The sequence below is a fragment of the Triticum aestivum genome, chromosome 3D (assembly GCF_018294505.1).
Source record: "Triticum aestivum cultivar Chinese Spring chromosome 3D, IWGSC CS RefSeq v2.1, whole genome shotgun sequence".
In the NCBI taxonomy this organism is placed as follows: Eukaryota; Viridiplantae; Streptophyta; class Magnoliopsida; order Poales; family Poaceae; genus Triticum; species Triticum aestivum.
The window spans coordinates 537,621,871-537,637,925 of record NC_057802.1 but is presented as its reverse complement, the minus strand read 5'-3'; the positions used below and the strand labels follow the sequence as shown (position 1 = coordinate 537,637,925).

Here is a 16,055-nt window from a genome sequence, read left to right as displayed (position 1 = left end):
AAGCTTGATCCTCGTAAGCGTACTCAACAGGTTCCTCGTTCACGAACTCGTCTCCCGGCTCTACCCAAACAAGAACACAAACAAACGGAACCACAATCAACCACGAGAAATGCACAAGCAACATGGTGCAATACATGAATGATATGCAAGATATGATATGCGATGCGTATGCGTGCTCCGGAAGGAAAATGATGAACAAGGCAGTAACTTAGAAAACCAAGTATGCCACTGGAAAGATGAGATGATTTCGGTCGAAATCGATATAAAGATCAACGGAAACGGATGCACGGTTTGCAAATGGCAAGCAAAACAAGAAAGACACGAATCTGCGACTAACAGCACGATAGCTCTTAGAATGCAACAAGTAACAATGCTACAGCACTCCAACATAGCAACAAAGCATATTACAGTAGTCTACAGGAGATGCTTGACAAAATATGAACACTGAGCTACGGCTAGATCACACCACAGCAGGTTCAAACAAGCATGGCAAAAGTGCAAAAGATAACAGGTTCACAGACTTGGTGAAATTACTGGACATGCCTGAAACAGCATCAGGTAGCAATGTTCAGAGCACGAAAACAACATGCTATAAGAACTTACCATGGCAAAACAAGGCATGGAAGTATTCTACTAAATGCATATGACAAAAGTCCCTTACTGATCATAAGCCAAAAAGGACCAGAAGATATGATGGCAACCATGTAAACATAGCACGTTTCGTTAACAGGTTTCAGACTTGGCAGAAAACAGAGCATGGCAGAAACAATAATATGCAGGCATCTTTGTGAGCTTGATGCACTCACCAAAAAACAATGCATGACAACAAAAGCATACCTACAGAAATATGGCATGTTTATGAAGCTATCCATGGCAAGAGCAAGTACATAGCATGTATGGAACAACTACAACAAGCTTGGCAAAATTGAATAATACGTAAACAATTTGCCAGAAATATTTTATAGCAAAAGTAGAGCAAGATTGAGTCATGCTATGGCACTCCATAATTGCAAAAAAGAGAAGGAATGGATCAACTACAACAATATCTCCAAAACATCCTTACTGAACATCTCCAAAATATGCATGGATCTCTCTGTAGCATCAAGTTTACATGGCAACAAAATATCAGCAGACAAATACTTGGAGAAAATACTAAGTCCCTGAAATCAGAAACATTACGGAGCCTAGTTTGCATGCTTGTTCTAGTCACCACAAAGATCACAAAAATACATGGCATACACCACTGGACATATGGCATGGCATACAACAAAACACATGTAGAGCTCATGCCCATAAGATGCACATATTAAATGATACAAAAATAACAAATCTCCAAGTTCTCCTAAATAACAGCAGATAACAGCAACTAGCACTCTTGCACCAGAGATTTGGGCATCAAGATGGACTCAAATGAACATGGTACAATTGAACAAAATGTAGAGCATCACGAGACGAACAATTCGATATATCACACGCGCGAAACGGAGCTATATGCAGAGAGTTATGCCATGATGAACAGGTGCACATATTGTGAAATAAAATGACTTGGAGAAAATCTCGGGGAGAGGGAAGTCAACGCACGTTCGATTGGATCTGGCCGGACCGAAGCTCGGGCCCTGCTCGCCGGCGACGGGAGAGTAGAGGGCGGCGCGGTGCTCGCTGCAGAGAGAGAGAGATCTGAGAGAGAGGGAGGCAAGAGGGAGAGGGAGAGGAAGGAGGAGAAGAGGCGCGGCGGCGGGGTTCGGCGTGGCGGCGCGGAGGGCCGGAGGCGGCGACGAGGGAGCCGGCGGGCGGCGCGCGGTCGGGCCGAGCTGCGGGCGGCTGGCGGCGGCGAACGGGCCCCGCGGGCCCGTGCTGGGCTCGGCGGGCCTTGGCGGCGACGGCGAAGTGGGCGCGGGCGGCGGCGAATCCGGAGGCGACACGTGGCGGCGGCGATGGGAAACGGACACGTCCGTCGGTGGATGTTTTGTCCGGCGGCGCGGAGGGGACGAGGTTAGGGTTTCATCTGTGGATTAATTCGGGAGGGATGCATATATATAGCTAGAGGGAGCTAGGAGAGTCCAAATGAGGTGCGGTTTTTGCCCACACGATCGTGATCGAACGACCTAGAGAATGGAAAAGAGTTTGGTGGGTTTTGGGCTGTTTTTGAGGGGGGTTTTGCTGGAACACACAAACGGACTTTGCGGTTGCCCGGTTAACTGTTGGAGTACCAAACGACCTCCAAATGGAACGAAACTTGACCGGTGGTCTCCCGGTGGTATACCAAGGCCACTTGACAAGCCTCGGTCCATTCCGAGAACGTTTGACACCCGCTCACGAAAGAAAACAAGAGGGGTGCGCCGGAGGAGATGGGAGCGCCGGATTGCAAATCGGACAACGGGGAAAATGCTCGGATGCATGAGACGAACACGTATGCAAATGCAATGCACATGATGACATGATATGATATGCATGACATGAACAAAATGCAAAACAAAAGACAAAACCCGACCACGGAGGGAATATCAAAACACATAGACGAAAATGGCAAGAGTTGGAGTTACAAATATGGAAAGTTACATCCGGGGTGTTACAACACTCCACCACTACGAGAGGATCTCGTCCCGAGATCTAGGACTGAAAGAACTCCGAATATTCGGAACGGAGATGGTCCTCGCGTTCCCAGGTGGCTTCTCGGTCGGAATGGTGCGACCACTTCACTTTCAGGAATTTGATTGACTTGTTGCGAGTCTTGCGCTCAGTTTCTTCAAGAATAGCAACAGGGTGCTCATGATAAGACAGATCTTCTTGGAGGTCAATCTCTTCGAAGTTGATGGTGCGCTCAGGCGTCTTGAAGCACTTGCGGAGCTGTGACACGTGGAACACATCGTGCACGTTCGCAAAGTTGGAAGGAAGCTCAAGTTGATAGGCGAGGTCGCCTCTTTTGCCAATGATCTTGAAAGGACCCACGTATTTAGGGGCAAGCTTCCCTTTGATACCGAAGTGATGAGTGCCTTTCATTGGAGAGACGCGGAGGTAGACATGGTCTCCGATCTCGAAAGCCACATCACGGTGCTTACTATCATAGTAACTCTTCTGGCGCGATTGCGCGGCTTTGAGATTATCACGGATGACTTTACACATTTCTTCAGCTTCTGTGATTAAGTCATTGCCAAGAAGTTGGCGTTCACCAGTCTCTGACCAATTGAGAGGAGTACGACACTTTCTCCATAAAGAATCTCGAATGGGGCCTTGCCTGAACTCGCATGGAAGCCGTTGTTGTAGGAGAATTCGGCATATGAAAGACAATCTTCCCATTTCATGCCAAAGGAAATGACACAAGCCCTGAGCATATCTTCAAGAATTTGATTGACTCGCTCGACTTGGCCACTAGTTTGAGGATGGAAAGCTGTGCTGAAGCGAATGTTTGTGCCCATGGCCTTCTGGAAGGAGTCCCAGAACTTAGAGGTGAATATGCTTCCACGATCTAAAGAAATCAATTGTGGAATTCCCGTAAATCAATTGTGAAATCAATTGTGGATTTCTGTTGCCTTCCACTCGTTGGAATCAGCGGCAATGGCGTGCCGAACCTTATCTAGTGCCTCCTGATTGATCACCGTGGACGGGTCTAGCACTAGTTCTGGCCCCGGCATGGGCTCCGCGGCCGTGGGGGTCTTGCCCTTCCTCTTCCTGGGAGCCATGGCAGCGAGGTGGATTGGAGCTGTCACCGAATCTGGCAAAGAGGGCGCAAATCCGGGATGGAAGAGGAGAAGCAGAAGGCAAGCGAATAGCGGGGCAATGATGGCTTGGGGGTGTGCGCCAGGAAGTTGTCAAGTCCGAGCAGTTGCCGAGGTGGCGTGGGGAAGCGGAGGCGCCCACGTCTCATCAAGCGCCACGCGTCGGCCTGTCCCGCAGGCGATTGGGGCCCCGACGCTTCGCCCTTGCCCTTTGGCTTTGCCTTGAAGCCAAGTCCGAGCGCGCCTTGGGCCCGGGGGCTACTGTCGGCGTTCTGGGAAGCAGGGTACCCGTACTTGCCTGCCTGCGGCCCACGGCGTGGCTCCTTCGACGTCCTGATACAGCCCACCTTAAAGACTATCAAGACAAGACCCTCGCGAGGGGCCAAGCCTCGCGAGGTGGACGACTCCAAGACCTCCCGAGGGAGTGGCCTCCCCAGGTTTCCTCCTAAGGAGTGGAGATTTCTATGCAGGTACCCAACCTCCTGAGGTTGCGATGACGCAAACCACGACGACCAAGGTAGGCGAACGCGAGCGGGCGCAGAGGAGGCAGTTTCCTCTTTGGTGCTAAGGAAGCAAGCGCAGGCGCGGGTTCCCGAGGAATCTGGCAAAGGTTTCCATTCCGGTGCAACAAGACCAAGACCACGAGCACGGCAGGACGGATGTCATCGCCGGACCCACCACCGTGTCACGACCAGAAGCATTGCAGGCGAAGACTACCTTTCGTCAGGATAAGATGTACTACTTGTCCCCTTTCAAATTGGCCACTTTGGAATCCCTTCCCGCCTACGTTCGGGGGAAGAGGACCGAGGCCACTATAAGTATAGGTTAGCCACCACCATAGCGGGGGATCAGACCCTTTCCACCCACACCAGAGCAGCCCTCGTGAGGTTATTCATCCCTTGTACTAGTTCATCCTCAGCCCCTCGCGAGGCCAATCCACCACAAAGCAGGAGTAGAGTATTACACCGCAAGGTGGCCCGAACCTGGGTAAACTGCCGTGTCCATCTTCTTCCTTGATCGCGTGAATCGAGCTATGCCGTGGGGCGACGAGCTGGTTGGCTGGAGAGGTTGAGTTCTTCGCACACGCCCCAGAGTTTGAACCTTTCTTGGGTCTGCAAAGCCCTGAATCCAACATTATGTACAAGTTAAAGTATGTACGAGTCTGAATTTAACTTAATTCTTGATGTTGCAAGAGCGTGTAGCAATATATTTTCATATTATTAATTGATGCCTTTTTGCCAATTTTATTAATCTTTCCTCTTGGAAGAAAATAGATCATATGGCCCTTGGATCAAAGAATATGGAAGGCTAAAATAGTTTCGGACCATGTTAAAATTTCTATAATATCTTTGTTTCTTTTTTATTTTATTTATCAAGTTAGTGATCTTGCACGCACACTGCACCTCTCACTAATATAAATCAAGTGTATACGACCATGGATATTGAATATGAATAATAGATTGAATGAAATATATTTCTTTTTTGTTTTTGATAAGTTTGATTTTTAATTTTAAGTAACACAACTATTGTACAAGGGCAAAAGAAGTAAAAAAGCACCTACTAGTTACAAAAATGATGGTAGTCATTTCCTCCCTCATTTCTCTTCTCTCCATACTACCAATTAGGTGTTTTTACAGGTTCCTTGTCCACAACAAAATTTACTTTTGGTTTCGGAATACAAATAATCAATAAATCATCCTTTTAAAGTCAACAATTGCGCTTCTCGTGAATTGTCGAGTAATTACTATCAATTCCCTTTCTTTACCATATTCCAGTCTTTAGTTTTTGGTACAAATGTTTGTTGCAAACCGGACATGTCATGTCATAACTCATCATGTCCCTAATTAAGAGCTCTATTAGCATAGAACCCCACTTGACTCTCAACATTTTTCAATGTTAGACATGCCAGTTGCGAATGCCCGGGTGGCAGTTTCACACGTATTGGGGGAGGCTGGGTTGGCATTTTACAAAACCGCCATGACAGTTTGTTTAAATTACATTTTTGGATAGAAAACTACCATCGTCAGATGCAAATCTGATGATTCTGGGGGCGTTTGTCGGGATTGGGCTCCTGGCAAATGTTCGCTAGCTATCATTCCCGTCTAAGAATCCTTCTCTCCAATGTTGTCCGTTGAAAAAGGTCTTAAATATGGACATACCTTGGTTATTCCATAGTAAACCTTGTTTTTTCTCTCTGCATACCGAAAGACGCAAAATATTTGTTATTAGCTTATTTGCAAGCCGTCGAAGGTCCTTAAGAGAATTGTTTTTTGGCTTATGGCTTAGTTTGAAGGGAACCTACTAATTTCATGCCTGGGCTAACGTGTCTTTTCCTGTTGGTACCGTTGCTTAGATCGACCCTAGCAGAGTCGCCACATGTGCAGTCATCATATGGCATATGGAGGCCGTGGCTATTGTGTGGAAGCACAAAGTCGCCGTAATGCAACATCCATATTTTCCCTGCAAGTAGGACCCACATGTCATTTTGTCCATTTGATTCCTAATAACTTGGGCGAAAGAAGCACTGCACGACGACTTTACATTGATCAAACACTAATAATTATTTAAACTATAAATTAAGATCAATTCTTGTAGAGTCGCTGAGATATTGAGTGTGCTCCATAAACGTTTAGATGTTGCGATGGTTATGCACGAACATAGAGTCATCATAACACGACCTTCATAAAATTTTTGTTGCATCAACTCAATGATCACACACTCGATTTGAAGGATTAAAACACTAATTTGAGATAATATTGCATTACAAAGTTATTACATCTGGGTGGAAAAGTTGATTAGCGACTTTTGCATGCTAATAAACTATTGAGTTTTTATGTCTTGGGAGAAGCACTAGCTGCTCAGCACACACTCATATGTCACAAGTCCAATCATACTCTACGCATGGCATTGTAATGGTCCAACGACCTCGTATTCATCTCATACCCACCCCGTGTGATCAAGGTCGGATACGACATTCTCAAGGGGGCAAGACCCAATATTGCATGAGTCATCTCCTTGATATTGACATTGAACTGGCATCATCCGACGTGCTCTCGTGTACTCCGCTGCGAAATCCTCTCGTGACTCCTCGTAGTGGAGCCATACAGTGGCGTTCCTCTAAAACGTCAGCATCTGCCAAGTAGCGGCCTGCTCAAATATTTCTCGGGTGGAAGTTCGACACTTTGAAGGCATAGCGCTCGTCTCATGCCTCCTTAATAGTGAGGCAACAAGGAGCATGTGGTGGCCGATATGTTGCGTGTGTAAGGCCTCTCCTACCCAAATGGGATATATACATGTATCTGTGCTTGACATCCCAAATACCAACATGTGTTTCGGATTAGAATCCAGGCACCTGTTGAGGAGGGCGGGATCCTAATGTGTGTCCTCCTCCGTGTTGCCACGATCACACTCATCCTCAGCGATTCCAGCGACTTCCTCCTTGTCGAGCATTCGTTTCTTCTCCTCCGAGAGCTGAACCCATTCCGGTCGAGGGGGGCCGACATGGTGTACGTGCAGAGAAAGAAGAGCTTCGCGAGGCATGCATGGTGGTAGTGTAGAGAAAGAGAGCCAAACTTTTTTACAGCGGCAGGCAGTGGGAAAACATGGCGGTAGCGGGAAGGGGCGCGACTAGTTGGACATGTCGCGACCACAATTCATTGTCTCCCGTCCCGGTGCCATGGGCGTTTGGCCATCTGCCCTTCAAATGAAGCCCCACAACCTCAAAATATGGATGATCGCTGACTCAATATGGAGTCCCCTCCATGAATTATGACGATTCGGTCGGATGGCGACTCTGCTAGAGTGGTCTCTTGTCAAAATTGTCATATTGACGGTTATTATGACAATCAAACATTTTGGTGACCCTGCTAGTGTTGCTCTTAGTTCTTGAATGTGTTTTGGCCACCATTAAAACATCAACGAGAGAGAAACAAGCAACCGCCTATGACTAGAACCAAGGTAAGAAACACATGTTTGATCCAACTCATCCACGGAAACAATGCACATTGGCATTGATGAAAGTGATAACGACAACTCTGCTCGATCTCTCACATATCTATACTACTATATAGTGTGACAATAACTTCAAACAGTAGTCGTTGAGAATGCTCCATCCAACGATTGAGATATGGCAAATCTGAGCATTTTCATTCGTTATATAAATTTTAACTCATAGGATTCTGCCACATTGCCTTCTAATTGATCCCCCACTCTATCATCCCATGTATTCTAGAAGCTTCTTTTCCCATGCTTATAGGATTCTCTAATAAAAAGAGACATTAGTAGCATGGAAGCAAACTCGAGATACTCTCTTATGTCCATGATAACACGCATGGTAAAGCTTGAGAGGTGTGTGACAATCAAAACGAGCACAAATTTGTGGATTATGATAAGTATGTTATTGTTAAAATATTAGTTGAATCACAAGCTTATATGTCGATATGTGGTAGGTTAATATCATTTGTTGGTGAGATCAATAATTTCAGTAGCACATCATAAACTTGCGATGCACTCCCGGTGCGTTTGCTTCGGCTAGTAGTTTAGGTTAGGTTTTCTTCAGTCCTCACAGGTGTGCCGCTTTGGCAGATGACGACGGTTCTTCTTCGAATTTGTTTTCCGGCCTCTGATTCTCCTCGAGTTCGTCCATCTGAACACAGTCGACAGAGATCCAACGTAGATATCTGTCATTTCCTTGCGGCGGCGAGGTTAGAGTTTCTTGTCGTGCACGCGACGACAAGATTTGGTGCCAGTTCCTTCAGATCAGATATGTTCGAGAGTTCAACATCGTGATTGCAGCTCCATGGTGCTGGTTCATAGGGGAACATGCACGAAGACTTTCTGAATGTCATCGATAAGGTCATGCCGGCTCCAGTTGAGGAGTGGCTCGTTCTGACGGGGGTAGTTGTCATTCGGTGGTCTAGGGACCAACCTAGATGTGGATTTTTAGTATGTTCGAGGTGCTTTGTACTTCTAATGAACTAATAGATCTGAATCTTTTCTGAAAAAAGGGTGATTCACATTGAAGTATGACATCAAACATCAAACATCGATCGACGCCGCCACGCCGGCGTCTCATCTCACCATGCACCGCCTCAGAGGCAGCCATGCATGCATGGATCGTCAGGCTTCAGAACACACCCCGATAGGGCTCGGCCTCCAAGAAGATCCCAGAGCAACTCAGGCCCATAATACAGGCCTCATCGGAAAGCCGTCTCACTTGAGGCCCATCAAAGAGGCTGCCTGGCTCGGGGTCGGGGGGCACGCAGCGCAGCGTCCGCGGTCCGCAGCCGCGCGCGAGAGGCGACTCGTTTAGTACCACCTCGCCTAGCGAAGAGAGGACGGGCGGGCGAGAGGCTACAAATAGAGGGGCAGGGCAACGCTGCAACTCATACCTTTCTAGGCCTTTTGGCTAAGATCAAGTGTAGTATCTGTTCTTATCAGTTTAATATTTGATATGTGGGTCATGTGTTCCCAACGATATTAAATTTATTTTTTGTGGGGAGGGCCCATCACAGTGGTTTGCCACTGGTACCCTCAGGGGTTGCCCAGTGCGTTGCACTATTGCCTGGGCAGGCGCACCCCAACCAAATCTTGAAATTAAACTTTGATCCTTTGGAGTTGCAGATGGGCTCTAGTTGACCCATGCCATGATTTTTCAAATATTTTCTACTCCCTCCGTTCTTAAATATAAGTCTTTGTAGAGGTTTCACTATGGACTACATACGGAGCAAAATGAGTGAATCTACTTCTAAAATGCATCGATATACATCCGTATGTGGTTCATAGTGAAATCTCTACAAAGACTTATATTTAGGAACGGAGGGAGTATTTAGTAGTCTAAGTTTCTCGATGAGGATAATTAATTCGGTCGTTGTGGTCGTACTCTATTATGGATTTTAGGAGTCTCAGTGATTGGGCCGAGTATTTTTTGCAAGGAAGATGCGATTGTAACTCGCACCATACTCTGGCTCCATCAACAGCTCAAAATTACTATGTACTTACGGACTGTGAACCACAGTTGAAAAGGGTTTGAGCTGCAGAACGCATGCAAAGGGGAGGCATATGAGAGGGAATTCGTTTGTGATCGATGTACTGTCATAACTAAATGTTCTCGGTTTCGGTGTTATATGATCAACCAAAAGGGGTAAAAATGTTAGTGCCTGTCAGTACATCGTCCGGATCCAGTGTCACGGTGCACACCATGGCTTTGCCATGAACCATATGAATGATGCCGGTTTCGCCATCAATATGATAATATGTACTACACGATTCACCAAATCCTCACCACCCGTCCGGGACTTCTAATCTCCTACTCCTGTGAATCGCAAGATTAACTGCAGGGATTTTTCTTGTCAGTCTGGATGCTGGAGGAAACACAGCCGCCAATTACTTCTCCAAAATACCCATATATATCCCCACCAAAAAATGGCTGCAAACAGGACCGACATGGCAAGCTAGAAATTATTAGCCCATGATAAAAGTTCTCTCCATAGTCCACACCATAGTCAGTTTGTTCCCCACCATATAAATTTCTTACATCCTGATTCACTTCCTGGAAACCTAGTGTGCTACCACTACTAACAAGTCAATGAGACTAGCAGGCCAACAGTTGATCCCAGCCATCCAGAGAATTTCTCACACAAACACAGAATGAACACATCAAAAGATACCTTGGCTGTTACCACTTGAAATGAGTGGTCGGCTATCTAAAAAACAATCAACAACAAAAAAGAAACCTTGGCTGCTAAAGGGCTCAAGGAGTATCAATTAGCAAGAGAAATTATATCTACTTGAATACATTGCAACATCCAACAGACTGTGTAGTTGCTGTTGCCGTTCTGCCTCATCGATCGGCTCGCGCCGGAGACTCTCGACGGCAACGACATGTCTGTCTTCCGGTTCTCTGCCTGGACAGCCGACCCCGACGCGATCCCGCGGTCCTCGAAGCTCTTGCTCGCTAAGCCCTATGCTTTTGCGAACGCCGACCCCAGCCTCGTTGATTGTTTCGCCGTCGAGCTGCTGCGCTTCCCCGTCTCCGTCCACGTTCGTCACTCTGCTGACTTCCGCCTCCCCGGCTCTCCACCACCACCTCCTCCTCCCGGCGCTGGTGACGGCGGCGTCGCCGACCACAGCCCGCCCCCTTGCCCAGATGCATTGCCGCGCAGGCACGATTTCCCACCCTCCAGCGGGTCTCGGCGGGGCCGGGGCCACGACCACAACTCCTCGGGCCATCACCACCGGCGGCGGGCGGCACCACTGTTCCATGGATGGCACAGTGTCCTCGGGCCGCACCCTCCTGTTGGCAGCTTTTCTTGTGGGCCCCTGGTCCACGAGCGGCTTTCTTCTGGCCAGACTGCGGCTCCTGCTATGCTCCAAACTCCGGCTATCGACCAGGTCGCTGCCGTCCAAACTGGGGCGCTGACCAGCCCAACCACATCCAGTCGTGGCGGCCAGCCACTGGCCAGGGCCACCTCGGATCCCCCCAGATGCTCTGTCTCCCCACTGCTGTTGCTGATGCCCCCTCCCGACATGCGCGTGATCGCCGATTCGGCTCAACGCTCCCCCAGCCCATCACCGCCAGGCAACATTCCTGTCATGACCGCTGCGGACTGCGATGCCCGCCCTTTGGGCGATCCCGAGCCTTGTGATCTAGTCGTGGTGGACCCCCTGCAGATCCCCATGCGGTCTCTCCCATGCCGCAGGAACTGCTCGTGGATCCCACGCCCCCTGCGCGGCCCCGAGCACCTAGGCGCCCTCCTTCATGCCCACCGCCGTAGACGACCTGGTGGGGCCTGCTACGGGACCCACTGCCCCACCCCCTTCCCCCTCCCCCGCGTGCAGCCATCCCACCTCGGATCCCTGGCCCCCAGCTTGCGGAGATGGACACTTCCCGCTGCACGCCGCGTGTCGCCACCGGTGCCACCAACCCCCCAGCGGTCATGCAGCTACCCGCATCCACGTCCAACGGGCAAGCTTCCTGCCCTGTTCCCCAACACGTCGTGGCCTACATCGAAAACTTTTGGACCATTGTGGACCCCATCCTGCCGACGCCGCCTGCCCGCCGCAAGCGTGGGGAGCTACCACCCAACTTCACACCGAGGCGCAGCGGCCGTATTGCCATGCATGACAAGGGCTTGGACTCCGAGACGAAAGCAAAACGTGTCCTCCTCCGGCGCCTGGGCCTTCTACAGGACGACGAGCCTATCTCCGCGGCAATTATGGAGAAGTACACATGCCTCTTCGAGCGCCCCTCACCGCCGAGGTAGTTCAGGCCTTCGCGGATTTATACAGATGGTGCGTCCCGCCCAGTCTGTTTGACTGTGCCGCACCGTCCCAGCAGAGGCTGATCGAGATCTGATCCCCCCTCTGTCCTGTCCCACCTTGTGCCCAACTCTTTCCATATGGATCGAAACCTTAAGATCATTTTCTGGAATATCCGTGGCTTGAATTGTAGAGCCAAGCGCTTTGCAATCCGGACTGTTAGAGCTTCCGCCTCTCCCTCCATTGTGTGTCTCTCGGAGACCAAGCTCGATCTCGTCTCGAGACGCTCGGCCCCCTCTTCATTGACTTCTACTGGCTGCCGGCCGCGGGGACGAGGGGCGGCAATCTCCTCGCGTGGCGCCCCGACCACGTTAACCACTCCAACCCCTCCATAGGTTCTTATCATGTTTCCGCCGTGGTTTCCACCCCATCAGGGAAACACCCTTGGTGGATTACCGGTGTGTACAGTCCTCGGGCTGATGACACAAAATTGCTTTCCTCAACGAATTCCATGAGCTCCGCGCCACCATGGCGGGGCCCTGGTTGCTCGGGGGCGACTTCAACATGGTTACCTCAACCGCAGACAAGAACAATGGCCAGATCAACCAACGTACGACCAGCCGTTTTCGGCGCTTCATCACCGACCACGCCCTGCGCGACATCTATATGCATGGACGGCGATACACATGGTCTAACGAGCAGCAGAACCCAACCCTCCTCCGCAATGACCGTGTCCTGTGTACTACCTCCTGGGCGACGGGCCACCCTCATCACCTCCTGCGCTGCCTCGCCTCCGCGGCTTCCGACCACTGCCCTCTGGTCGTCGATTGCTCCCACTACACAATGGGGAAACAACGGTTCCATTTAAGCATTTTTGGACTAAGCTCGATGGCTTCATGTCAACGGGGGACACGGCCTGGCATTCCACCCCCTCGACGCGGACCTGTTCTGTCACCTGTTCGCATGTCTCAAAGCCACCGCTCGCCAAATCCAAAGTTGGGGCTCCCGATCCGTTGGCCACATCTCATCCCAGCTCATCACGGCACATGAGCTCATCTACCGCCTCGACGTTGCGCAGGACCACCGGGCGCTCTCCCCCGCCAAAGCATGGCTGCGGAGCGAGCTCAAACGCAAATACTGTTGGGGAACGTAGTAATTTCAAAAATTCTCCTACGCACACGCAAGATCATGGTGATGCATAGCAACGAGAGGGGAGAGTGTTGTCCACGTATCCTTGTAGACCGAAAGCGGAAGCGTTATCACAACGCGGTTGATGTAGTCGTACGTCTTCACGATCCGACCGATCAAGTACCGAACGCACGGCACCTCCGAGTTCAGCACACGTTCAGCTCGATGACGTCCCTCGAACTCTGATCCAGCCGAGTGTTGAGGGAGAGTTTCGTCAGCACGACTGCGTGGTGACGATGATGATATTCTACCGATGCAGGGCTTCGCCTAAGCTCCGCAACGATATTATCGAGGTGTAATATGATGGAGGGGGCACCGCACACGGCTAAAATATCGTATATCAATTGTGTGTCTATGGGGTGCTCCCCTGCCCCTGTATATAAAGGAGCAAGGGGGAGGCGGCCGGCCAAGGGGAGAGGCGCGCCAAGGGGGGAGTCCTACTCCCACCGGGAGTAGGACTCCTCCTTTCCTTGTTGGAGTAGGAAAAGGGAAGGGAGAAGGAGAAAGAAGGAAGGGGGCGGCCCCCCTCCCTAGTCCAATTCGGACTAGTCCATGGGGAGGTGTGCGGCCTCCCTTTGGGGCCTTTCTCTCCTTTCCCGTATGGCCCATTAAGGCCCAATACGAATTCCCGTAACTCTCCGGTACTCCGAAAAATACCCGAATCACTCGGAACCTTTCCGAAGTCCGAATATAGTCGTCCAATATATCGATCTTTATGTCTCGGCCATTTCGAGACTCCTCGTCATGTCCCCAATCTCATCCGGGACTCCGAACTCCTTCCGTACATCAACATACATAAACTCATAATAAAACTGTCATCGTAACGTTAAGCGTGCGGACCCTACGGGTTCGAGAACTATGTAGACATGACCGAGACACCTCTCCGGTCAATAACCAATAGCGGAACCTGGATGCTCATATTGGCTCCCACATATTCTACGAAGATCTTTATCGGTCAAACCGCATAACAACATACGTTGTTCCCTTTGTCATCGGTATGTTACTTGCCCGAGATTCGATCGTCGGTATCTCAATACCTAGTTCAATCTCGTTACAGGCAAGTCTCTTTACTCGTTCCGTAATACATCATCCCGCAACTAACTCATTAGTTACAATGCTTGCAAGGCTTATAGTGATGTGCATTACCGAGTGGGCCCAGAGATACCTCTCCGACAATCGGAGTGACAAATCCTAATCTCGAAATACGCCAACCCAACAAGTACCTTTGGAGACACCTGTAGAGCACCTTTATAATCACCCAGTTACGTTGTGACGTTTGGTAACACACAAAGTGTTTCTCCGGTAAACGGGAGTTGCATAATCTCATAGTCATAGGAACATGTATAAGTCATGAAGAAAGCAATAGCAACATACTAAACGATCGAGTGCTAAGCTAACGGAATGGGTCAAGTCAATCACGTCATTCTCCTAATGAGGTGATCCCGTTAATCAAATGACAACTCATGTCTATGGCTAGGAAACATAACCATCTTTGATTAACGAGCTAGTCAAGTAGAGGCATACTAGTGACACTCTGTTTGTCTATGTATTCACACATGTATTATGTTTCCGGTTAATACAATTCTAGCATGAATAATAAACATTTATCATGATATAAGGAAATAAATAATACTTTATTATTGCCTCTAGGGCATATTTCCTTCAGTCTCCCACTTGCACTAGAGTCAATAATCTAGTTCACATCGCCATGTGATTTAACATCAATAAATCACATCACCATGTGATTAACACCCATAGTTCACATTGTCATGTGACCAATACCCAAAGGGTTTACTAGATTCAATAATCTAGTTCACATCGCTATGTGATTCACACCCATAGAGTACTAAGGTGTGATTATGTTTTGATTGTGAGATATTTTTAGTCAATGGGTCTGTCACATTCAGATCCGTAAGTATTTTGCAAATTTCTTTGTCTACAATGCTCTGCACGGAGCTACTCTAGCTAATTACTCCCACTTTCAATATGTATCTAGACCGAGACTTAGAGTCACCTAGATTAGTGTCAAAACTTGCATCGACGTAACCATTTACGATGAACCTTTTGTCACTTCCATAATCGAGAAACATATCCTTATTCCACTAAGGATAATTTTGACCCCTGTCCAGTGATCTACTCCTAGATCACTATTGTACTCCCTTGCCAAAATCAGTGTAGGGTATACCATAGATCTGGTACACAGCATGGCATACTTTATAGAACCTATGGCCAAGGCATAGGGAATGACTTTCATTCTTTTTCTATCTTCTGCCGTGGTCGGGCTTTGAATCTTACTCAATTTCACACCTTGTAACACAGGCAAGAACTCTTTTCTTTGACTGTTCTATTTTGAACTACTTCAAAATCTTGTTAAGGTATGTACTCATTGAAAAAACTTATTAAGCATCTTGATCTATCTCTATAGATCCTGATGCTCAATATGTAAGCAGCTTCACCGAGGTCTTTCTTTGAAAAACTCCTTTCAAACACTCCTTTATGCTTTGCAGAATAATTCTACATTATTTCCGATCAACAATATGTCATTCACATATACTTATCAGAAATGCTGTAGTGCTCCCACTCACTTTCTTGTAAATACAGGCTTCACCGCAAGTCTGTATAAAACTATATCCTTTGATCAACTTATCAAAGCGTATATTCCAACTCCGAGATGCTTGCACCAGTCCATAGATGGATCGCTGGAGCTTGCATATTTTGTTAGCACTTTTAGGATTGACAAAACCTCCTGGTTGCATCATATACAACTCTTCTTTTATAAATCCATTAAGGAATGCAGTTTTGTTTATCCATTTGCCATATTTCATAAAATGCGGCAATTGCTAACATGATTCAGACAGACTTAAGCATAGATACGAGTGAGAAACTCTCATC

The 16,055-nt window shown here is 48.4% G+C and overlaps 1 non-coding gene across 1 annotated transcript; it reads left to right on the top strand.

The window, feature by feature from the left end:
• Positions 1-9,102: 9,102 nt before the first annotated feature.
• Positions 9,103-9,298, top strand: LOC123081112 (U2 spliceosomal RNA). Its single transcript, XR_006438634.1, has one exon. It is a non-coding gene; the product is annotated as a U2 spliceosomal RNA (small nuclear RNA).
• Positions 9,299-16,055: the final 6,757 nt, after the last annotated feature.